This window comes from Microtus pennsylvanicus, chromosome 8 (assembly GCF_037038515.1).
Source record: "Microtus pennsylvanicus isolate mMicPen1 chromosome 8, mMicPen1.hap1, whole genome shotgun sequence".
In the NCBI taxonomy this organism is placed as follows: domain Eukaryota; kingdom Metazoa; phylum Chordata; class Mammalia; order Rodentia; family Cricetidae; genus Microtus; species Microtus pennsylvanicus.
The window spans coordinates 54045829-54071904 of record NC_134586.1 but is presented as its reverse complement, the minus strand read 5'-3'; the positions used below and the strand labels follow the sequence as shown (position 1 = coordinate 54071904).

The 26076-nt window shown below is 44.2% G+C and overlaps 1 protein-coding gene across 5 annotated transcripts in view; it reads right to left on the bottom strand.

Moving 5' to 3' along the window:
- The window catches only part of Prickle2 (prickle planar cell polarity protein 2), a 339873-nt gene that overhangs the window by 90169 nt on the left and 223628 nt on the right, over positions 1 to 26076 (bottom strand). Inside the window, exon 1 of one of the 5 annotated variants that reach the window (XM_075983448.1) lies at positions 18917 to 19489. The exons of the other annotated variants lie outside the window; for them this stretch is intronic. The gene's annotated coding sequence lies outside the window, so the exon portion shown is untranslated. Of the gene's footprint in view, positions 1 to 18916; positions 19490 to 26076 lie in introns of those variants that run through there. 5 annotated transcript variants of the gene reach the window in all.

Here is a 26076-nt window from a genome sequence, read left to right as displayed (position 1 = left end):
GTCAAACTGTACTACAAAATATCTAAACAATTTGAAGCTGCTGCCTTCAACGAAGACAGGTTACACTTCCTCTAACTCCCGACACATGTCTTGCGGTCTACCTTATTGACTCTGGCCACCCTAGTGGATGTGACACCATATCTAATTGTGGTCTTGATTTTCCATTTTCCCAAGGGCCAGGCCAGGGAAGTCGATCATCTTCTTAAGTGTTTATTGTATGCCTTCTTTGGAACTTATTGGAACGAACCCCTAAGGGGAGGATAGAATGAGGAGCCAACAGAAGGCCTGGCTGAGCCCTCAACACAAATATTACAGAAGACACACTTGATTTCACATGGAATAGCTGTTCGCTCCTGAACAACAACAAAACCACTCAGAAAAACCAAAGTCAAGGAGGAAAAAAAAGGGGGGGGGGCGGATAAACCCAGTAAATCAAAACCACCAGGGCTTTATCTGCCTTCTCTGCTAGCTGCCAGCCCTCTACTCCTCATTTATAATTAACTGAAGCTACCACAGCAAGGCAAAGAATCTGGAACCTCCGAGTGATTCCCTGACAACCACTGGCGAAGCTAATTTAATAATCTCCATTTACAAGTTGGAAACCCAAGTCTGAGGTGCTTTGAAAGGAGAAGTAAGACAGAGGCAAAGCCAGGAGGGATCTCTGGTTCTTCAAGCTCTCTCTTCCCTTCTGAAAAAAATACAGTGGCAGCCAACAGCTTTCTTTTTTAGTACGCTAATTAATTTCACCCAAATAAAGCATAATCAGGAGTGTGTGTGTGTGTGTGTGTGTGTGTGTGTGTGTGTGTATGCATGTGCATGGATGGGCAAATATAAGATTTGGATTTTATAAAAATACACATTTGTGAATATAGAACCAGCTAGCAAAGCAGAAATTCATTAAATACCTGTGCATGTATGTTTCAGTGTGCACGCACGCACGTGCACGCGCGTATACACACACACACACACACACACACACACACACACACACGCACGCACACACGCACGCACGCACGCACGCACGCAGAATGCATTGGTTTCATTCTGTCAGAGCTGACATTCTACCTCTCCATAATTGGCTTTGTCAATGACAGGTTTCCAAGAAACCATCCCTGATTCAGACAGTGGAAATGCTGCGTTCACCTCTCTTCCCAGCCTTTGCCCCCAAGTAATCTTTGCAAATGCCTCGCCAGAGCAGTGACCAATTAATTCATTTGGTTCTGCAGCATGAAATCCATGACTACCTCTTTTGTGGGTCATACAAAATTGTCAGGTGGGGCCATTTCCTGATCTATCTCAGCGAGTCCACACAGGCGTTTCCACCAGCAACCACGGCATTTGCATGAAAACTAAAGATTTATGCCAATTAACTCATTTGCATGAAGTGGAAGAATTCATTATAACTGGACAGGAGGGTGACTGGCAAGGGCAAAGGTTCTACCTTGATAGGTAACATTTGTGGCAGATGCATTGGTTTGGCTTTGGAAGTGATTATAAGCAGCATCAAGTTCTCCTCCCCCCCCTTTACCCATTTTTCTTTATATTGAGACAATTTTGTAAAAGAACTTATAAGTGGAAAGCTTCATATATAAAATCGAGTTGTCTAAATGAATGTTACTGGAAGAGACAGCAAGCCTAACCTCCTCCCCAAACTCCATGACAAGTCTGTGGTCCCCTCCCAGGCCTGGGTTCCAAAGATACAAGTCTGAAGATTGTTATAGTTTCTGGATCCTCTAAAGTAATTCCTAAGATCTACAAAAATAGGAACTGTGTACTTTATAACTTGAAAGATGAAAGAAATAAAACAAAAGCTTCTGATAGATAATTCATAGTATACACATATGCACACACACATATGTGTATACACACACACACGCATTAACTCTTAATCATGGAAGTCCTCATACATGATGAATCTGGTCTGGTCATAGGGAACTGTTCACCTCATTGCCAAGACATTGTAATAGGAGACACTTGGGGAACAGAGGCCATATCCCTGTGATAGATTAGATCTCAATCAGGACCCATGACTGTACATTTTCCCAAGACTCAGTAGATCACTAGACAGTCAGCTTCTGAAAACACTTGGAGGATGCTCTTTTATAGGTAGTCTCTTGGATGGAAAGAAGCCCCTTAGATCACAGTCTAAAAAACAGTGAATTCTAACAACAGGCATGATGCTCCAAGAAATCTAAACAATAAACATTTTTGAACTTTTTCAAGAGGATTTATGTCAAGCCAAAATAATGGCCCCATTGGAAGCTCTTACAGGACTCAGCTCACCTGTTACTCATCTGGGTATCTTGTGTGAAGAAGCATCCCATTGAGAGGGAAGACTACATCAGCTGTAATAGTGGCATCTCTGCTTGCTACTCTGCCATCTGCCCCCCACCCACCTGGGGTGTGGGTTACACAGTCCAGAGTCCAAGGCCAGATCAGATTTAGGCTACTTACATTTGTTTAGGACCACAGCAGGCTGCTTAGCGCATTTTAGGCCCATTGTAAACCAAATGACAAAAGATGAGGATTCAACAAGGCCATACATCAGGCAGCAGACAGAATAGTTGGCAAGCGAACCTCTAGTAAAGACAAAAGGCTAACCTAACCTAGAGGTATCCACAGCTTTCCCCCAACTGATGAAAGTGTCCCTAGGTATTTAAATTCTCCCATGACTACCACACCGAAGACAAAAGAATCATCCCTTTCTTCATAGCAATAAAGAAGAAAGAGGGGATTTTTTCCCTGATTATTACACTTATCATAATTTAAAGTTACTGCTTTCTTCTCCTTAACATACAATTAATGTAGAAAGAAGTCACAAATTACAGCTAAGTAAGGAGGAGGAAAAACATTTTAAACACCCACAATCCCAAAGATAACCACTGTTAAACAGAAACAGCTGCTGGACCATTTCTTCCTTAGTACAAAGATGCAGAGACCAGACTTCAATCAGTGTTCCCCATGAGCCAAGGGATAAGACTTTGGTCTGGACAACAAGATATGAGACACACACACACAAAAAAAAAAAAATTCTCAGAGCACAGATGTACATTATTCAGCAAAGATTCATAAGCTGGTTCTGATCTAGTATCCTGAACGAGGATTCAGACTTTACTTCGTATGGAAGCCAGTTATCTTATGTGTAAAACTACAATTATAACAGATAACTACAGATAACTAAGTATCTTGAAAGTTAAGTGTCTCAGATAAAATCCATCTGAAAAACAGACTTCCTTAGTTATCAACTTCCAATTTCCTGTGCAAGAAGAGAGAGATAAAGCAAGGACAATCTAAGACCACTAAGATCTGGCTCTGAATTGCATCTTCATGTGTCAGTCATACACTCACGGATTAATTAATCATTAATAATAATAATAATAATAATAATAATAATAATAATAATAATAATTTCAAACCACCCATGGAGCTGTTTTGTGGAAAAGAGCCTGGCTTCCCTCACTAGCTCTACTCTCCACCTTTCCTGCATTCCCAACAAGCCTATCAACTCCTCGCATGAACAATTCCACCAGTCTTCAATACCTAAACATCCATTCAAGCTTACAGACTTCTGGCATCACCAGCTTCCTGGATTTGGAGTGAAAGGATGTTTACTAGACTGTAAGATGCCCGGAGGAAATAAGCAAACAAATGATGTTGGGCAGAGAGACACACCCTGTTTTGCTCAACTGAGTCAGTAAGAACTGAAGTAAAATCTGCTGGCCCTGAGATAATCGTATGGCCGAGAAGTCAGATACAAACGTGTAGGCATGAACTCGGAAGGAACTTGGCTAAAGCTGACATAGATTAGAACCTGTGTTATCCAGCTCCAAGACCAATGCTTCCAATGTAAAGTGTCCAAACTGTCCCTCCTCCTCTTCATCCATCCCCCTAACTCATTGCTCCACACATAGATCCATCAGTTCACCCACTCACCATCAATCTAGTAATACGGAGTGGTAATCTACTGAGTGCGAGGCATCGTTTTAAGTTTCTGGGCATTAGCTGTTAATCCGCCTTAATTATAAGGCAGAAATCTCTATACCCTCGTGGAACTTCAAGCTAAAAAAAGGTATAACCATCGAGTAATCAGGGATAAACTTTCCCATTATAGATTGTGATAAATGTTATATCAGAGAGGGACTGGGGTGGGCTGGGAAAGCCCTTCCCACTGAAGGCACATCTGAGCCACCGGTAAAAGCCTACTGGCTGCCAGGCAGCTAGAAGAATACAACCAGGGTGGAGTTTTCCCAGAACAGGGAAAGCAGGCGCCCACTGCCCGCCCGCCACTGCCCGCCCGCCGCCTGGAGGCACTGAGGTGGAGGGTGTAGAGGTGGAGGAAGGCTGCTGGAGAGGTTCTCAGGAGGTGTTGTGATAGCTTCCCTCCTCCCTCAGCGGCAACTGCATGAATGGCAGTGGCCAGACTGGTTGTCAACAGCCTGTCCTAAAGCCCAGGCATAAATGTGAAATTCAGGAGGAATTCCATTTTAGCGGGCATCTGGAAGTCTTTCTTCTAAGACACTTCTCCCTCGAATTCCTGCGTTTCTGTCCTGAATCTACCCAGACTTCAGCACATCCGGTTAGGGGCAGCCTTTCTGGCTCCTTCACCCACCCCCCTCCAGTCACAATACTTTGCTTATCCCTTTCTTGGCAAATGTTCAGACTGAATGAAGGACATGAACCCTGACACTTGCCATGTCTGGAAGAAAGATTTCTATCTCTGTGAGAAAGGAAAAAAGATTTCCTCATGAATACAGAGCTGAAGGGTGGGGACCGTGACAAGGCCAGCTGGGGACTTGGCTGGTGCATGCTGAGTGCCAGAACCCTGCTGCCTGGTTCTGTCCCACTTCCCTTCTTCGTCTGGCTGGTGACTCCTGCCATCTGCACAGAGGTGCCCCTCTCTCCTGGCATAGCTGAAGGCAGCAGAGAGAAGTTCCCAATGCCAGGTGTCTCCTCTTAATATGCCAATTCATAACAGAGTCCTGCTGCAGATGGATTTGTAATTCGGGAGGCACGGGAGCACACTCTATTTGCAAAAGAGCCCGTTCTGGATGACTTCGCTTAGAACTCACTCTTAAAGGTCGCACACCACCTCTAGCGTGGCAGGTAGGACAACTCAGTGACAGATGAGCCATAGCTTAGAATGAGACCCTCAAAAGGCCGTCCCAAGAAGAAACAATAAAGAAAAGGAAGATGCTGGAAAGGACCCCAGGACACAGCAGAGGGTGGGATAATGGCAGTGTAGATTGGTGAACTGGACAAACAGGGTCCTCTGTAGGCTGGGAATGAGGGCCTATCTGGAATATTCCTCAGATAAAGCTGGCTGAAGGAGAGACAGGGTTACTATCTTCCAATTCTTTGCACTCTTTGGCAGAAGACCATAGCGAGGCCCTTGGCACAGGAAAAGATAAGCAGCCAAGGGCAGAACAATGCATCTCTGTGGCAGTGGGAGCCACAGGCTAGAGTCCGCTGGCGTGGGAGAGTCAATGAATTCAGGGCAGTGACAGAATGTTTGTGGCAAGGCAGCTCCACTGTGTGAAAGATCACCTACTGAGCGTCTGCTTTGTGCGGTGGGTCATGGGCTGTGCCACAAGGTACTGCAGCCAAGGAAGACCACAGAGAGCCAGGCCATAATTTCTAGGAAGGCAGCACTCAAGTTGTTTAAGAGGATGCTCGTATTCTGAAGAGATGCATGCTAAAGCATATGCAGATGAAGGATGATGCGTGTGGCTAATCTCAGATGGACCAGCAGAACTAAGATGTGCGGAAGATAGGAGTGGGAGAAGGAGTGAAGGGGGAGAGAAAGGGAGAAGGGGTTTAGAGAGGGAGGGAGGAAGCAGGGCCTATGGATAGGGCTAAGAAAAAGAGGCAAGGGAAGGAGGAGGTGAGAGACAGAGGGAAAAAAGGGAGGAAGGAGAAATGGAGAGGGAGAGAGATGAGACACGGAGGAGGGAAGGAGAGAGATGAGAGAGGGAGGAGATGGAGAAGATAGGGGAGAGAGAAGATATGAATAGGGAGAAAGTAGGAGGAGGGAGCATGCAGCACAGATGTGAAAACACATTAACAGGAAGATCTAGAACTGTACATAAAAACTCACTATACTAATTCTTGTAACTTCTACATGTGGGTATTGAAATGAGAAATGTCCCCCATAGGCTCAGGTGTTGAAAGGGAGCAGCTAGTTCATTTCCTGGCTGCTTAGCCCCAAAATAATCACATAGAAACTGTGTTAATTAAATCACTGCTTGGCCCATTAGCTTTAGCTTCTTATTCGCTAACTCTTACATATTAATTTAACCCATTTCTATCAATCTGTGTATCGCCACATGGTTGTGGCTTACCGGCTAAAGTTCCAGCGTCTGTCTCCAGCAGGGCTACAAGGCTTCTCCTTGACTCCGCCTCTTTTCTCCCAGCATTCAGTTTAGTTTTCCCCACCTAGTTCTGTTCCCCTATAGCTCTGCTATAGGCCCAAAGCAGTTCCTTTATTAACCAATGATATTCACAGCATACAGAGGGGAATCCCACATCACTTAGGTAGTTGCCACTTTGCTCTCTAGTGAGCGGTGCTATTTGGGGAATATTATGGAACCTTAGGAGGTGGAGCCTTGCTGGAGTAATTACAGCATTGGGGTTGGGCTTTGCAAGTTTAAAGCCTTCCCCTGCTTCCACTTTGCCTTTGCAGTTGAGGATGTGATCTCTTAGCTTCCTGCTCTGGCCACCTGCTGCCATGCCTCTGCTACTATATGGACTCTCCCTCTGGAATCATATGCCAAAATAAATCTTTCTTCTCTAAGATGCCTTGGTCATGGTGTTCTATCACAGGAACAGCAAAGGGCCTAATACACCAGAAAACACCACGGCTTTGAAAAATGAAAAAAAGGGAAACAAAGTAGAGAATACTATGATCTTCAGCCATGGTTCATGTGCACTGCACTTTAAGGGGTTTGATGGTAATGGATGTCACAGAGGGTCCCCTTGAGGAAGCAGAGTAGAAAGTTTTCGGCAAAAGGAAAAGGAGAGAACATTCCTGCAGCCGAATAAAGGTGTGGAGGTGGGAGAGAACATGGTGCCACTAAGATACTGAGACAACTCAGGACCAAATGCTGACAGCATGGCAGGTGGTGAATGACACATACAATCTGTTAGGAGTTTTGGCTTTGTTGAAAAAGCATCCACAAAAAAAAAAGCATCCACAAGTTAGTGTGGAATCTGCCTCCCAAGCTCACAGATAGCTAATTCAGCACCATTATGAGTAGACAGAGTGAGCTCTCAGAGGACAAGAGCTTGGCCACGGATGGTGTCTCCATGGCAACACTGCTACGTGCATCACTGCATCCCTGTGCAAGGCTGTGGGTATCCAGAGATGCTCTGAATTCTTTAGCTGTCAGACTTGCTGTTCTGCTAAGAATAAAGTAGGACAGATAGTAGAGGCTAGTCCTCTGGACAGCTGTCTCCACTTCACTTTATATATGTGCTAACTGGTATTTATAGATACTGTAGTGTACCCATTTTGCTTCACCGGATATTTAATATACTTAGGTATGGACTAAGCAAGATATTGATTGTTAAGGATCATATAACGTTTACCATGATTTTTCATTGTTTCCAAGGTTATACAAATGATATTCTTCATGTCTCAACATATAATAGAGAAGACAGATTAGGTATTAATAATCTCTTGGGCTGATCAAGCACTTTAGAGCTCAGCAAACGCTTTCAATTTAGGTTACATGATTTTTTTTTATACTCGCTCCTAGGCCAGTCAGACGATCAAAGCTGTCACAGCTGTGGACAGTAGGCCCCGAGAAGTCCCAGGCTGTGTGTACTGGTCTGCTCTGTTGGGGGTTCTGGAATGCCAGATTTCTTTTTTCCTCTGAACCAAAGGAAGGGGAGTCAGTTTGGTTCCATGTCTGGGGGCTTCATCTCAACATTGCTTTTTAAGGAAACATTTGGTGAGTGTGTGTTAAGAGACTCCGCTGAGCCCTTCTCCTGCACCCACTGTTTAATCCTCAAACCACACCATGAGATAGGCATTATCTTCCCTTTACAGACGGGACGACCAAGACTGAAAGAGTTTCTGGAACTGATCCAAGCCTTCACCAAGACCTCAAGGGCTCTAGGAGGCCCCCACAGACAGACTACGTCGATCCCTTAATCCATGTAAACCAGGCAGTGTTTTTCTCTCTGCTCATACAGAGGCCCCCAAATCACTGGCAAGTCGTAGGAAATTCTTAAGTGGCTGCTTATTAATAACGTTTTCCGTTTATATTAGGCCGCCTTTCATCCAAGGGAACTTGGCCAGCTCCACACACAGAGAGCCACAGAAAGCCAACCATCTCTGTTGGGAATAGGGGCCAGCTGGCAGCAGCATCCTTCAGGGGCTTGGCTTGTGGGGGTTCTGGCACCAGTCACACCCTTCAGAACTTGACAGGGGCCCTTTAATATCTGTACTGAAGAGCTCAAGGCGAAGACTTCCCAGAAATCTATGTGTCTTGGTGATTGAGGCCAAAGGCTCAAGACGACCCCAGTGGACTTGCGAAACAAAGGCATCAACAAATTGTGAGTTTATAAAAAAAATACCGACACTGGATGGAAAGCCTGTCATCCATATTGAGTTAGACACACAGGGAAAGATGATTTCTCTTTTTTCAGGGTAGGCCTTAAACACAAACAAAACAAAACACTCAGGGTTTCCCACTGGACGGATAGGAAAAAACTAAGACAAGATGCTGACTTCCCTGCTCCAAGCAGGGTTTTGTGGTTTTGTTCTTGGCCAGAACCTGCTTCCTCTTTCTCCTGGAGAGAAAGGAAGGAATGAAGTACGTAGAATGAAAATAACATGTCCTGGTTTCATATTTTATTGGAAAGAAGCCTTAAGTGGATTGGATTCACATGGTCCAGAGCAGGAAGACTCTGAAATCAAGCGAAGATGGATGCTCCTGCCTCCCCTCCTCCCAGACCAGGCGGATGGGGTGATGCCCACACTCTTTAAGCACAGAAGATAAGATGAACTCTATTCTGTCTCCTACTCTCGCCCTTCTAAGATCTCATTTCCACCATTGTCTTACAGAGATGCTGGCCACTCTCTACTCTCCAGCTTGCAGTACACAGTGGTGATAAAGCAAAGGACAAGTTCCTTAACTGTGGTCATGATAAGATCTTGAGGAATCAGTCTCATCTTCTCCAGCGTCACTGCACTCGGCTGGCGGTCTTTTCAATGATGCAGCCATGTTGGCCTTTGTTCCTTGAAGTTGCTGAGGACAACTCACTCGGACACTGCAGTTGCTGCTCTGCCTAGAAAACCTTCCCTTCAGAGCCTTGTCATGGTCGACTGTCACTACTCAGGTCGTCACTCAAAGACATCAATCCCTCTCTTTTTCAAAGCTCACCCCTCTTCTCATTTTCCAGTCCTTTAAATTTTTCCTTAGCACTTGTCACTATTTGAAATTATTTTCTGGTCGGCATGTCTCTCATATTTTTCATATGGAATGTCAGTTCCTAAGGTCTGGCAACTAGAACAATAAGCATCCAGTAAGTAGCTCATGAAATAACGTGAATCTCAAGTTCTGATTTTGTAGTTCACAGTGAGCCACATACTCTTTATAGGCATGAAAACAAGATTATTATTGGCATATAAATTTTGCTATAGAGTTATATTCTACAATAACTAAAAATATATACTGTTACAAAGAGGCCAACTTTGCAGTTTGACACAACTTTGTAGTGTAGTAGAGATGAGAAGTACATCAGGCCGGGCGGAGGTGGCGCACACCTTTAATTTCAGCACTTGGGAGGCAGAGGCAGGCAGATCTCCGTGAGTTTGAGGCCATCCTGGTCTACAGAGTGAGTTCCAGGACAGTCAAGGCTGCACAGAGAAACCCTGTCTTGAAGAACCAAAGGTTGAGAGAGAAAGAGAGAGAGAGAGAGAGAGAGAGAGAGAGAGAGAGAGAGAGAGAGGTATATCACAAAGATCACATCAAAGAAAACTACCTCTGGCCTCTGCTGCTGAAGTACACGAAAGAATATTACTGCTGAGCACTGTGACTTCAGTGTCAACTGATCGTACTCTATATGTGCTATTGACTGTTCAACATTGAAAAGAGTGCTTGAAGAACAGATAGACTAAAAACTCCTGGTCTACCCAAAGTAAATGTTCCAAAGCACTGTGAAGTTGTGAAAGGGCCAAGAGAAAGTATCTGAGAAAAGGAAGAAGCAAGGACTACCATGGCTTCAGCACCTGAGGCCACGGCTCTTGATCTACCTATCTGTAAAGTGGAAGGAAATCCTAGAATGCCCTGCCAGCCCAACAGGATGGAGCATTCGATTCCAGGTGGGCATGCGCCCAGGAAACGTATTCCTGAAGGGCCATACGCTGCTTGTTTCCTAGTCCTATACCAGCCAACGAGGGTTCTCTGAGCTAGATTTCAGCCATGTGCCACTCAGTCTCGTAGTTCTTAAGTGGGTGACCTGATGATGCCTTCAGGAGTAGGAAGAAAGCTGGGGTACTTGGCATTTTTTCCTATAATATTCTATGTTCATTTCTGAATACCCCAATGGAAGAATGTTATATTTTCAGCATTTAATAGATATACTGAAGTCATCTTTTAATTACTATCTTATGTAATTATAAAAAGGAAAATTCAGTAATAAAAAATAGTTTTTTCCCTTCAAACTTGGAAACACTTTCCATGGTGGAACAGAGACAAGCAATGCGTTTCCAATGAGTCTTCATGACTTTTTCAATAGACAAACATATCCATTCTGCAAACATTTTTGTGCCTTAATTTTTTTTAATTGCATAAAACATTTTTAAGACATATCTTGACAACCATTTATCAGGGTTTAGGCTAGGGGTGTTACACGTGTTCACATCATCATATAGTCAGTCAGTAGTCCTTGTTTTGTTTTGCAACACAAAACTTTAAATCCATTAAATTAAAAAAAAAAAAGAAACAAAATACCCTCTACTATTTCAGACTTCCCATAGGGCCTTCACCAGGGCTGTGCACCCTGAAGATACTGAAATGCTACTCCTCACTCCCTGCCATGCTCTTTTAAAAACTCAAACTAACACACAATAGCACAGTGACCAGCCAAGGACGCTGCATGGCAGCAGCTCTTCAGTGATGGACGGAAACCGGTTCTAAAGTGCTTTAAGGGCTTGGCACACTGGCATTGAGATGGCAGGCTAGGCAGCAGTAGATAGAAGGAAAGGAAGACAGTTTCAGGCTTTCTGATTGGCTCTGTCCAGCAACTATGCTCCTTTCCATTTATCCACCTCCCAGAAGGCATTCTTCCCAACAAACAAACTGTCCAATGTCTAGAGAGGAGGAATACCTGAATTGTTTGGGTGATATTGTCTTTTATTGTGTATCTATTTAGTGTGTGTGTGTGTGTGTATTCATGTGGGCATCTGAAGGTGTTCCTATGAGCATGCACACATGTGAATGTAGGTAAACATACTTCTGTTACAAGTGTGTGAAAGACAGAGGTCAATGTTTGTTGTCTTTTTCTGTTTTTGAGACAGGATCTCTCAGGGACTCTGGAGGTCATCTAGTCAGGGTCACAGTGATGTACTACCATTCCTGGTTCTTACATGGGTGCTCAGGCTCCAAACTCAGGTCCTCATGCTTGTATGGCAGGAACTCTACTGACTGAGCCATCTCCCCACTAGCTCCCCAGATCTGACTAGGCAGCGTTTTCACCCTGCTTCCTAAGAGACAGGTATTTCTCAGGGACCGAGCCTGAATAAGACTGGATAGCCCATTGCTCCAACATGTGCAAGTTTCTTGAATCCTCTGAAATAATGGGATGCAGGAAACATGGGACTCTTCACTGCTTTTGTTACTCATGGGGTATAAACTAAGCCCTGGAGCAGCTAATTCAAATCAGGAGTGAAAACCTGAGCTTTCTGAATTGAGTAGTTTTGCTTCCTGTGGAGCCCTGGGGTGCCTGTGACAAAGGCGATTTAGCAGCAGCACCAGGGAGCTTTCCAGAAATGCAGAACCTGCATTTCTGCGATGCCCCAGGTACATAAAGGCAAATATGGAAGTCTGATCCTGCCCAGTGCACAGCTTGGTTTCATGGTTTCCAAGGTTCCCCCAGTGGCCTCAACCACCTGCTCTATGTGTGTGACAAATGCAAAGGTCAGATGTCATTTCAGAAACCTCTCTGGAGGACTGGCTTCTCACATCCCAGCGCATCCTCACAACACTGTCAGGCCAGGTCATGGTCTAACACGGGACCTTTAAGGTCTCTGTCATGAACATCCAGCAGGGAAAACGACAGCCCCTCACTGACAAGATCAGATTCACTTGGAAAGTTCACACTCATTAAGAGCAGGGCTGGAAATGAACTTACTGAACAGCTGACTCCAAATCCCTTGTCTCAAGAGAGAAGAATAAAAGGAAACACAGACCCTGACATTAAAGAAAAGGTCTTGAGCAACAGTTCTGGCCCCTCTCCCCAGGATCCAAAGGGCATGTACATAGGCAAAGCACATTTGGCAGAATTTCCCATGTTCCCTCTCACCTAGCTACATGCCTTCCACTGGCCTTTGGGAAACACATCTCCTGTCTGTCTTCCGAATCTCCCAACCATTCTCACACTTTAAACCTACAAGCTGATTCAAAGCAATGGGTGTCGAACGAACCACTATGTTCTCTTTTCTGTCAAGTTCTTGGGGGGTTCTAATCCCCCCAAATTAAAAGGAATTCACTCAATGGTTATAAAACCAGATAATTTTCTGTTGAGGAGTCCAAAGACAATATCCATAAGACGCCATATAGGTCCACAGAAGCCTCTTAAAGGGGTAGACATAACTCAGTGTTGGGACTATGGTAATGCTGGGTTTGAGCCTCATCTTTATTCTTCACTTTTTGTAAAACCTAGCCTCTAAAGTCTTGTTTGCTCAATTGTTTAATAATACCTTTGCCTCACCTTCTCTGACATCCTCTTACAAGGCAGGTTTGCTGCAAACTTACTTTCAGGCTAACAATTCTCATGACTGCTCTGTTCTGCACACAAGATGTATCCAATGGAAAGAACTCTGTTCTTCCTGCTAAGGAGGAAGAAGGGATCTAACACAATGTCCAAATTTGGAAGACCAAGACTGAAAATAACCCCAAACTCAGTTAACGATAATGCTGACCGTCCTCTTATGTGAGTCACCTCAGACAACCAATCCCACATGTATGTTCATCACACGATTACTAGATACATGAGAGTTGTAATGAATCATAATTCATGTTGAGTAGCAAGTAGATCCTCAAGATGTGATAGCTGTTAATGTCTCTATACATCCAACCACTAAAACACCTAAACACATAGTAGCATGTACTTCCAGGTACACTGCAACTATTCTGAAACGGAAACATATATGTTCCTCAGTTGAATCCTGGAGCTTTCATGAATCAATATCTCTAAGGACTCATAACTGATGAGCTGATGCCTAGAAAAGAGTTGGGAAAATGGTACCCTGCCCAGGAAAAATAAAATGCTAAGAATTTTTGTCCCAGTTACTCTTAATCCTGGATGGGTCTGGGTCATATTTATAAAGTTTGATTTTGAGGAGAAAAAGAGAGGAGGACTTGAGGCCAGTGAAGCTCCCAGTGTGAGAGGAAAGACAAGTAAAGCCAGGCATCTGTCATCTGAGACAGGCTGGGTGACTGAGAAAGGAGTAACAGAGGGTTTATCTCTCATGCTAAGACAGAAAGGGTTCCACAAGTCCTTGCATTGCTCTTGATGGCTTATATACCAGCGCGGGAAGAAGTAGAAATCTCCAGTGCTCCCATAACATCTGTGCCACTACTGCACCAGTGGGCATATCTTGCAGACAGCTTGCTGTTTGGAGCTTGTAGGGTTTGTAGTCACTTTCTAGGGCAAGTCCCATGCTCAGGAGTAGTAGCCAACACAAATCAGACTTCACGGTGTGTGTGTGTGTGTGTGTGTGCTTTTTGTTGCTTTTTAAAAGTGTATTGGTGTCAGGGTGAGGGTACTAGAGCCCCTGGAACTGGAGTTACAGACAGTTGCGAGCTGCCATGTGGGTGCTGGAAATTGAACCCAGGTCCTTTGGAAGAGCAGTCAGGGCTCTTAACTGCTGAGCCATTTCTCCAGCCATCGTCATTATTATTATTATTATTATTATTATTATTATTATTATTATTAGAGAAAAAATAAAATTGGATAGCTAGGGAAGTAGGGGAAGATTTAGGAGGAGCTGGGGGAAAGGAAAGAATATGATCAAAATATACTGCATGAAATTCTAAAAAAAAAGCATAAAAAATATAAGACAAAAAATAACTCTCTAGTATTCCCCCTTGCTATCAGTTCACACTGTGACTCAGCGAGGGTGTGACTCCAATGACACATTCCCAATAGGTCATCTCTCACTTTATGTCCACATTGCCAACCAGCCATGTCTCTGTATTCTGTGCCTCTCTACAGGATTACATTTCATCTTCCAACTTGGCCTTCATATTTGTTTTCCTCATCCAAATTATTTTTATTTTTGTGATATTTTTAAATAAAAACATAATTATGCCATTTTCTTCCTCCTACCCCTCTCTTATCCCTCCCTGGCTCCCTCTCAAACTCATGGTCTTTTCTCCTTAATTATTATAGGTTTTGTGTGTGTGCATGCATAAATATAGAAATACAATCTGATGAGTCCATTTCGTGTTGCCTGTAGGTACAGGATTTCAGGGTTGGCCGCTTGGCATTGGGTAGCCAAGTAGAAGGCACCTTCCTGGGAAAGACCAATTCTCCCTGTCAGCAGTTGTTAGTGGCCTGCAGTACTTTGTCTAGGGGTAGGACAGGTGAGAGTCCCTCATCCCCTTCCACACTGGCATATTCTTTGGTGCTATTTTTCTTATCCAGGCATCCATATTGTTAAGGTATCATGAGTATTAGCTCTCCTATTTGAAAGGAAGTGTTGAGTCAACTTGATTTTCAGAGACTTCAGGACCAAACGTGCTAGAAGTTTACCCTGTCCTCCACCATGCAAAGACAGGCTCACAGCATGCTTGCCAACACGCTTCCTTCACAAGGCCCATGGTGCTGGACTCAGTGAAATGAGTGTCAAGATTTCAAATGGCTTCACTTTGATTTAGGGGAAAAGATGGGGAGAGAAATTTTTTCTATCCTTCCCTCTCCCCATCACAATTGCCCCCCTTTTTGAAAAAAATACCCTGGGACTGGTGTTAGGGATGTGAAACCAGGGCCTCATGCATGCTAGACAAGAATACTACCCCTCAACCATATCCAGCAGTCTGAATGTTTCTTCCCTCTGAAATAATAAAATTAAGCAATGCTTGCTTTTCAGATTCCAAATAATGAACTGCTTAAATAATACACCAAGAGAACAAAAAATTGAGACTCCAAACTCAAGTGGCCAAGCTTCTAATAAAAGTGGTGTCCTTTGCTATACTCAATCATATGATTGTACACACACACACACACACACACACACACACACACACGGTCAGGGTATTTAAACATAAAAGTGTTATTTAAAAGTCGGAACAAGAACAAAGCATCAGGACTCATTGATTGCATCAGCAAGGACAGCAGATTTTGCCAAGTCTTGTATGCGTTTCTTGGTTTGCAATAGCTCACAGGCCCCAGCAGTTTCCCAAGTAACAACGTCACAGAGAGACTCAGGGAAGAAAACCCTTGATGGCTACCACACACAAAAGGAAGTCACCGTCCGAATACCCAGGAGCCTATCTGAGGGATAGAGCATTTGACTGTATGGATAATGACAGCAGTGGAAATAAAGGGGGCAGGCTTTGCAGAGAGAGGAACGAAGCCTTCTGGCCTCAGGACAGACAAGTGAGTGGCTGGCAGGAGCCTTCCCACTCTGGGTGCCCTAAAAGCCAGAGGTTGTCACCATCTGTCACCGAGGCTATTTTAACTCTTAGGATTTTAATATTTCTGATAAACAAATCTTAAGTCTACTGCCCTCTACTGTTCATAGCTTGGCATTGACTGGGAAATAAAGCCATCGGCACCTGGAGGAGACCAAAGCCAATTAATACCCAGGATGGGGCAGGGGTTAGACTCTACAGCCACCAGCTTCACAACATTTGGAGGGGGATTTGTTTCCAATATTCCTATGACAGAAAAAAAATCAAATTTCAGAGAGGTCAAGTGATTCTCCGAAGATCACATATGCTTTCAGAGGGCAATGAGGGTAGGCTGCTATCAAAGTGTTTCACTAATAGTATGCTCCAGAAAAAGGATGCTTGTACTAAAGATCACATCAACCAGGAAGTCCAAACGAGTTTCTGGAAAACAGACCTTATACCAGACATCTCTGGCTCTGTGAATTCCCACTCTACCCCACCACGTCTTTGTGCTAGCAGGTGTTTTGTCACTGGCTAGTTTAATAGTCTTGGCATTGCAGGTCCAGTTTTGGAAGGAAGAAAAGGAGGAGGAAAGGAAGGAGGGAAGAAAAAATAGATACCAGGAGGACATCAATAGGCCAACTATGTGACTGCAGCAAATCACTGGGAAAGTGGTATCATGGCCATAGATAAACAGGGATGGATAGATGGATGGGGGGACACACACGAGAGAGAGAGAGAGGGGGGGGGGGTTGAGAGAGAAAAGACATGCCCTAAACAGGCAAGCAAACCTACTATTATTTTCTCTTTCCAGACAGCCCGAGGAGGCTGAAACCACCCAAATGGTGGCATCAGTTTAGCTCTGGAACTTCTGAGCCCTCCAGCAGGTGAAATGCAGATTTAAGGGCCAACCTGGGCAGAGAACAAGAGACCAAGTATAGTGTAGGAAAGAAAGAATGGAGAAAATCCGCCTTTCACAGGCACAGTTGGAATCCAAAAGGGCGTTGATTCTAATTAAGACCCCACAGCTTCTTCCATGTGACCTGTCAGCTTCCAGGACAGGAGGCCTTCCTTAAGGGAGTCTAGTCCAACCGGCCCTGGCTAATTTTCCTTCGGCCACCTTTTAGGGGTCCACAGCACAGTAGTTCTAGCTAATATATTTTACTATATCAACTCCACCAATGGGGTGTGAAGTTCTTTTGAGTGGGAGAGTTTGGCTTCCGCAGTGACTAAGGTCACATCTTCTTTCTAGCCTTACCTCTCACCAGTGAACATGTGGCCTTTTCATGGATTGATTTGTTTTCTGCAACAATGTTTACGATGCTCACTTGAGTAAAGGAACAATGCTAACAGCTAGCATCTGCTGAGCATGTACAGAGCTTTGGGGATGTTTAGATGCCACATCACAAAAGCCCTACACCTATCACCCTACCTATATATAGATCTCACTGCTCTTTCGATTTCACAAACAGAAATGGCTACTCCAAGAGATATCCTTACGTCTCTCCAGCTCTCAGGGTCCAGGCGCTATGTGAACATCGTCTCTGAGTCCTTTCCCCACCCCTTCCCCTTCTAGAAAGCATTGTCTTTCCTGTATTGTTATCTCTCCCCACTCCACCCTAACCCATACATATTGCATGGGGGAAGTTACAAAAATAACTGTACCATTCGAAATTGCCCTCTTTTGTGGACTGCTCTGTAACGTGTTAAAGAACACGATGCCTGATAAAGTCAGTGTGTCTAAATTCTCACATTAAAAAAAGAAAATTCCCAAGGGGAAAGAGCATTTGGTGGAAAGGAAAAACCTCTACAAGTACTCTAAGAGGCACCAAAACCTCAGTTTTCAGAATATGGTGATTCTATCAAAGTTGTGACTTACTCTTGAGCCCTTGGGGATGGTCATCCCGACCCACCTGTGAATGTCACCAGCAGGCAGGCTGCCTTCTAGGGCGCAGGATGAAAGCAGCCTTGCTGAAGTGGGTTAAAATTGCCTTCAGGGCCGCAGGGCTGGGCAGTGGTGGTGCACGCCTTTAATCCCAGCACTGGGCAGGCAGAGGCAGGCGGATCTCTGTGAGTTCGAGGCCAGCCTGGTCTACAAGAGCTAGTTCCAGGACGGGAACCAAAGAATGCAGAGAAACCCTGTCTCGAAAAACAAAACAAAACAAAACAAAACAAAAAATTGCCTTCAGGAAGAGATACACAGCAAAGCAAAGCACATGCAGCCTTGTATACCGCAGGCCTCTTATGCATGACCCCGATGTCTATATTCATGTCATCTAGAGCCCTCCTTACCCATGATTCTGCACATGCTCACAGTAAGTGATCTCTATCACTGGGGAAGCGATCTATAAGTCTAGGTAATTCCCAGCCACTCTGGAGGATGCCACCACATCTGGCATCTACATTTCTAGTTCCCAAAAGCCCAATAGACCCTAGCACAGTACACGATCACACAGCAAACAACAGTAAGATTAAAACCCAGAACTTCATCCTCAGACTTCCACGGCAGATCAACAGTGCTATGATTGGTTCTGGGGGAAACCAAAGGCCACTGAGAGGAACTAACTGTGAGCACAGGCCAGTAGGGAAGTCATCCCATCATATGCTACAGCAGGCGATGCCGTCATATTCGGAAGCTCTGTCACCATTTCGCAGCCAAAGGGACTGGCTAAAATTAAACCTAAATAATTTGAGAGTCATTTCTTTATCGGGAAGTGCTCGCCAAGTGTGCCTTGACATCTCTGATGTTTCAGATGCGTGCCGAAACCGAGCGGTAGTGCATCAATGCTACCTATCTTTATTTGCTTTTTAAATGCCCCCACCCCCCTCCTCTGCTGCTGTTAAGAAAGGGACACTTTTAGAGAAACCCTGTTTCTTGAGCACTGAGGTCTGAAGATACTGCATGTCTGTACCACGCCACTTTGCATTCGAACTTTCTAATAAATAGGTGCCGGACCACCAAAACCAGTACCAGAGAGAACACCTTTTTCCATCCAAAGACCCTAGATTCTTTCTCATCCTGGCTACAAAACACATCCCTGCCTGCTTTGGGAATTTACAGATTTCTTACCTACCTCCTAAAGGATGAGCTGCCAAGCTTCAGAGGAAGGAAGCCTTCGCTTGGGTCTTGATCTGGTCAGTTGCTCCAGTTCACTGTCCCCCTGGAGCTGGTATCAGAAAATGCAAGCAGGACCCCGGGCAGCCCACACATCTCCTTTTCTGAGTCTGCAAATCTGAGCCCTTCCTGAGGCAGGCAGCAGGCTCAAACCCCAGCTGGTCTGCTTTTGCATTCCCTCGGAGAGAACACCGTCCCCAGACGCAGACCCTGCTGGAGATCTACCAAGCCGGGGACCGTGACTTGTGCTCTTGTTCTAGGCCTGCCTGAGCCCTGGAATTGTCTTCTCAAGAACCCCAGTTTCCTCTAAACTCGCCGACTTCACGATTATCTGAAGGAAGTCACAGACCCCAGTCTCTGCGTCATCCGCTGATCCTGAGCCAGACCTAGGAGACCAGTCAGCTGCTCGCAAAGCCGGGGCCACTGAACCAGGAAATGTGCAGCTCATCCAAAAAATAATAATAACTGTCACGGAGCGCCTGGCAGAGCCGGAGAAGTCGCTGTTCGCAGTTCCAATGCCTGCATCCTCCGCATGCTAATGAGGCTGTGATGTCAGCAAGTCAGTCACAGCATCTGGACGTCCCAGTCTGGCCGCCCAGGGTTGAGATTTATTTACATGTAAATTACCCTTGCCTTCCAAATCAATAATCCCTAAGCCAATGTGTTGGGGAGAGGGAAACCTTTCCCAATGTAAAAGCCCAGCTATGAAGCCACCAAAGGAGCGGAGGAAGAACAAAAATCACATCTCAGAGAGGCTTAAAAGGCACACGACTGTTCGCCCCCCACCTTTTTTGTTTTTGTTTTTAAAAAAGAAGCTCCATGCCAGAGATCTTAGCTGGCCACAGGTATAGCTTGGTAGCCAGGTTCAGATCAGAACCTGTACTAGCCCAACAGCAGCACAACCAGAATGAGTCCTCTCTCTCTCTCTTTCTCTCTCTCTCTTTCTCTCTCTCTCTTTCTCTCTCTCTCTCTCTCTCTCTCTCTCTCTCTCTCTCTCTCTCTCTCTCTCTCTCTCTCCCACACACACACCTCTCTCTCTCTCTCTCCCCTCCTCCTCCCTTCTCTCCCTTTCTCTCCTTTCCTCTCTACCTCTTACTATGCTGAACCTTCAAATGCTGTACTTTTCCCCTCTTCAACTTTCATTCCAGGGTGTCAGATTTTGCTGCCCTGGGATCAAGTCACCTGAGAGTTTATAAACCTGGAATAAAATGCATTTAGCTGTCACCACTGGCTTTGGATGTAAAATTGGTCACATACAGTCCCTGACCCCTTGCTCCAATTTCAAGAGAGCATAGAGGACATCGTCATCACAAACCCTCAGACGCACAAGGAGAGCAGCATCCCGAGGCCGGGAAGCAGGCAGAATGGAGACAGGCTTCTTCCCACATCTGCCTGGGTTTTGGCAAAGGAGCCAGAACCTCCACTGAACCTTCTACCTTTAGCATTGTTCCTAAGGAGTTTTTTGTTTGTTTGTTTGTTTGTTTTTACAACAGCATCCTCTTCCTGGCCTGGAACTTACCAAGCAGGGGAGGCTGGCTAGTTCGAGTTTTAAAGGGTCCATCTGTCTCTGCCTTCCCAGTGCTAGGATTGCAAGCAGGAGGCACCATGACTGACTTTTTCCCATGGGGTCTGGAAATGGTCCTCATGCCAGAACGCAAGCACTTTACCATCTGAACCAACTTCCGAGCCCCATTAATAAATGTTTAACAGACATATACTCTACACCACACACACTATAGGGACTGGGCATTTTCACAGTCTCTGTACACACTGAGTTTATGTACCAAAGTGCAGTAACAGAAGCACAAACAGAATGGCCAACTTTGGGGTCAGCAATCAAAATGCTATTCCGTCTAATAGTCTTCCAGAGGGGGCTATGTTTCTCTGACAACTTTTCTCCATTGTCATCTCCTATTGCTCCAAACTAATTTTCTTTCCATGTTCCCCGTAGTCCCCCAGACCAGGTGAACAGCAGGTTTAAACTAACTTCAGACAAGAAAACCCTATGGGCAAGCAGTGTGTGTGTATGCATGCTTGTATGTGTGTGAGTGTGTGCATGTGTATGTGAGTGTGTGAGAGAGAGTGTGTGCACATGCATGTGTGCATGTGTGTGTGTCTGTCTGTGTCTGTGAGGGTATCAGCTGCAGAGAGGCCCAGTCCATCACGCTCTGAGGTCCCTGAGGACAAAGCAGCCAGTGCAGCTCCTCGCCCCCACCCCACCTCTGCTAGAAAGCCCACTGTGACGAGACCTGCCCTTTCAGCTGGAGCTCCTGAAGCTTCAAATGAGTTTCTTTGTTGGATGTTGAGAAGGTAAATTATGTCTTTTGTTATACATAATTGTATTAATAATGCTTAATCATTTCTTCCAGAAGGTTTTTTTTCTGGTTCACCGAAGACCTTTATGATTAACAACATGGGACCTGGAATAACTTTTACCCAGAGAAATGGAACATGAGAGACAGTCTGTTTTAAGTCCCCGTCACACATGTGGGGCATCATATGGATATGCCAACCCTCAATATCCTTCAAAAGGTTAGTTACTAAACCAAATCATTTGGAGCCACCAACAGCCCAGCGGAAGGGGTGACATCCAACTTCAGGGAGGCCAGGGTCAAGTCTTTTCAACTAGCTTATGGCCCAGTTTTGTCATGGGAAAATGGGCCCACCTGACTCTGACCTTATCGGCGTTACTCCATGAGGACAATAACACACGATTCACAAGTAATTGGCAATGGAGAGGCAACACGAGATTCATCTTCAGCTGGAACAGATTTGACACAAGGCTAGAGAAGTCATGAGACTTGATAATATAGAGTGGAATTAGCAACATAGTATGGCATCCGGAATGGAAACCATTAGATTTGAAGCCTGGGCCTCTCTTGGTGCTAGCACTGAAACTCTGGGTGGGCTTTGCACATGCTAGGAAAGCCTTGCATCACATAATAACATTGTCAGCCCCTAAGCCTAGAGTCCCCAACTGTAACACGGGATGTTAACAGTACTTAGCTTCATAGAGCTGTTGGGGAAATAATCAAATGAATTTAATGTGAAATATTTCGCATTGAGCCTATACAGCACACATGTTAGCTATTCATAGAAGAAATAATGTTACCCTCACTAACTCTGGCACTATCGATCTAATCGATTGATTTCAAGGGTTGAAAGGAAGATTTTAAAATTATTCCTACTTCCAAGGGTATATACCCTCATAGCTCCACCAAAAGTGAGTAATCTTCTGACACGCCCTATTCTATAATCTCCAACACAGACTCCTTGGAATCCTAAAATACAAGGTAAGAAGGCATAAAAAAATAACTGATCGACATCAGAAGGGAGACATTTCATTTTCTGAAACTGTATATTGGGACAAGACCATCAAAGATACTCCTCTACACACAGTGAGGTGCCATCCTAATAAAGAGAGCTAAAATATAAGTTTTAAATGATCACGAAACACCTGATCTACCCAGCTACCAGTGTTTCTTCTTATGACCACATGACTACCACAGAACTGGAGCTCACTGCCACTGCCAGCTTTGTAGGCAAGCACCAAGCCACCTAAAATTCAAAATTCAAAGTTAAGGCTTTTGTATTATTAGAAGGTTGGAAACAACCATCAAATCTCTCTTATGTCGGTGTCTATATGTATGTTTCTGGAATGTGTGCTTCATCTACTCATTATCTTCAGGTGCTGGGGATCAGATACATTACATGAGCCCCCCCCCCATTTCTCAGTCACTGGCTCAGGCCTAGGGGATGCTTTGGTGATCAAGACAGATACAGATCCAGCCTTCAAAGAGCTCCACAGCATAAGTGAAGACAATGAAATAAGCCACTAGAGTGGAAGGTGACGTGTGCTATGAGACAGCCTATGTGGCCCTTAGGAGGTCCAGCTACAGTCCAGAGGGGCATTCCAAAGCTCAGCAGATGGAGGAAGCAGAATATCTAGGAATCAGGACTGCACAGACTATTAAAGTAATATCTACACACAGACAATTCCTTATGATGGAGACTGTTCTGTTGGGGAGTTTTTGAAAATATGCTTCAAGGTAAGCAAAAAAAAAAAAAAGATCATGCAAAAACCACATGGGAAAGTGCAAAGGCCTGGTACACTGACAAACTTGTACTGTGCATATTGTGCTTGTAAAAGCAGAGGAAAATGCTACATTGATGAAAGCAACCTTCATGGGCAGCGGTAGGAAAGAATAGGCAGTGTGTGCACAGGGCATGCAAACCCATCAAGAATCCATTAAAGTCCAGGGAAACAAATGCAGATGCTGACATTTAAAACTTTGTATCCAGCTTGGAAAGTGGAAAATTGTAGAAGCGACAATACCGTGTAGGAAGAGGGAAAGGAGGATAAGACTGTGTCCGATGTGATTTAAAAAAAAAAAAAAGGACCAGGAAAACTGTGATTTGAGTTATGCCTCAGGTCAAAGCAATTTTTGCTTTTTTAGAAACAATTTTCTATGAGGAAGGCCTATCCTAAACATGACATGAAATTTAGAAGCTATAAATAGAAAAAAAGAAAGTCCTGCTGAAATTGCCAAGGTCAAATTTTAGTAGCTAGAGAGGGTGTCTAGGCAGGAAGGGACAGAATTAACAACAAATGGAGAATTAAAAACCCTGGCATCATGGGTATAGGATAGCGGGAAGCACCAGTTTAACAGTGGCAGCAAACAAAGAGACCACTCCGTGGGCTGGGAAAGCAAATGTCGTCCGACTCCAGCTGGTATTGGTCAGGACCCTACTAGAGAAGCACAAGAAAAGGCTTTGTGAATCTGTCTGGTTAGCCTGTAAGCGTAGAGAAAAGAAGCGAAGTGGGGACAGGGAGCATGACAGCCTACAGGGGGGCCTTCTGAGGAAGGGTGTAATGAGCAACTTTTAATTTCCATTTCTATAGGTATCAAATATGAAGGGATGAACCTGAAATGAACTTAAGTAAGGCTGTTAAGTACTGAGATAAGAGCTGGTATGCATTACTTAGAGAAATTTTCATTTTTAGAGAAATCAAAAGAGATAAAGACCATCGTAGCTGGTTAAGGTCAGGACCATTCATAAAATGCTAATTACTACTAAAGACTTCAAACCACTCATCTAATAAGGGTCATTTAACTTCATTTTTCACAGGTGTGTATGCTGTACACATGCACACTCATGTGAATATATAGTTTTAAATATATAGTCTTTACAGGAACTTTTCTAACATCCAGACATCAAAATCCAGCAAAGTCAATGAGGTGGGGAAGGTAACAAAGAATTGTCATATTAAAAGGGACAGACCAGGCGATAACATAATAACCTGTCTCAGATTTCAGTGGTTCAGCACAGGAAACATTGATTTCTCACTCAGGCAAGGCTGTCTGGGGGAAGTGGGGAGGGTAGGGCAGGGAACATAGGCTTTGTAGATACCTCCACTCCAAGCTGTGGGCTCAGGGATCTCACCCAATCCGGTTGTGTCTAGGATTTCAACCTGTAATTTCCATGTTCTAACAACACAAGAAGAAATGAATAGGCTTCCGTGTGATTCAACTTGGAGGTGAATATCAGCACTTTGATTGATCAGTCCATGCTATGACCTCATCCAACTGCAAGGAGGCTGAGAAGCCTGTGTCCCAGAAGAGGGAACGTAGACAATAAAAACATCTGCAATGCACGGCACACATCATTTCTGCTGTGCAAAGACATCTAAAAGGTGCAGTCTGTTAAAAGGAGGATGTCATAAAACAGTGGATGTTTAGCATCTGAAAAAAACCTGTAGCCATCAGGTGGTTCTGAACGGAAACTGCACATGCTACAGGCCAACAGGCTGACAATGAAAATCTGTATTCTGGGTTTTCATCATCATCCAAGCAACAGTATCCACACCAAGTTACCTTACAAGGAATACACGTTTGAAGTGTGGGACATTTCTACTGGGGAAGCAGAGACATGAGGCACCCACAGACTCGGGGCTAGCTTGTCAGCAGGAAGTGCTCAGGAGAGACATCCTCAAAGGCCTCTGACCACTTTTCCAATTCAAGAATGTCTTATGAACAAGCCTAAAAACATGATCTGGTTTAAATCTGGATTTCTCTTCTCCCAGATGCATGTTCACGTTTGATGACAGCATATCCTAGCCTCACTTTCTCCATCTACAAAATGGACATGTCTATCATTCAAGCTTAAGAATGATTAGATGAACCACAATATATAAAATGCTTTGTAGACTAGTTTATATGTCAAAATATATCGTCTTCCACTTGATTTTCTTTTTTTCTTTTTTAGATTTTATTTTATTTATTATGTATACAGTGTCTGCCTCCATGTATGCCTGCAGTCCAGAAGAGGGCACCAGATCTCATTACAGATGGTTGTGAGCTACCATGTGGTTGCTGGGAACTGAACTCAGGACCTCTGGAAGAGCAGCCAGTGCTCTTAACCACTGAGCCATTTCTCTAGCCCCTTCCACTTGATTTTCAAAGAAAGGCACAGGAAAGATTGTTGCTGCAACACATGCTAAAATTATTCATGGTAGACATAAGGATAAGCTCTCTTCTCCCAGGCATTCTTTGTTCGTGTATGAAAAACCTATATCACGAATATTCCATAAATCACTGACATTTCTAAATCTTAGGAAAAACCACGTGTCACATTTTCAATTTGGAAAAACAATATTCTGTATTTTTCTTATCATTTTAGGAATTGCCACATTTCATATACTTTAATTATCTTTGATCCCAATAATGAAATGCATACAATGCCTTTTATCCTCTTTTAATTATAGTAATTAAAATGTGAGATATAGACAATATATATGTACATATCAAAATTAACGACTATTAAAGACCATGCTTACTCCCTCCAAAAAGTTAACAATTGCATCAACAGTTTAAACAGGCACACCTTGGCACATTTTCATTAGCACGCCATTAAACTGGCATGACGTGCTAATAAATGGGTTTTTAATTAAGAAAAAAAGGAGCTGCATTTGCTCTGGCAGCTTTTTGGACTACTGGTCCCATCATCAAGCTCAGCAGAAACCGGAATTTCCATAGGGGAGAACAAGGTGCTCATTGCATAGGATGCTTTGGTTTTCTAGCCTTCCCCAAAGGCAGCTACAGAGAGACACTTCTCTTG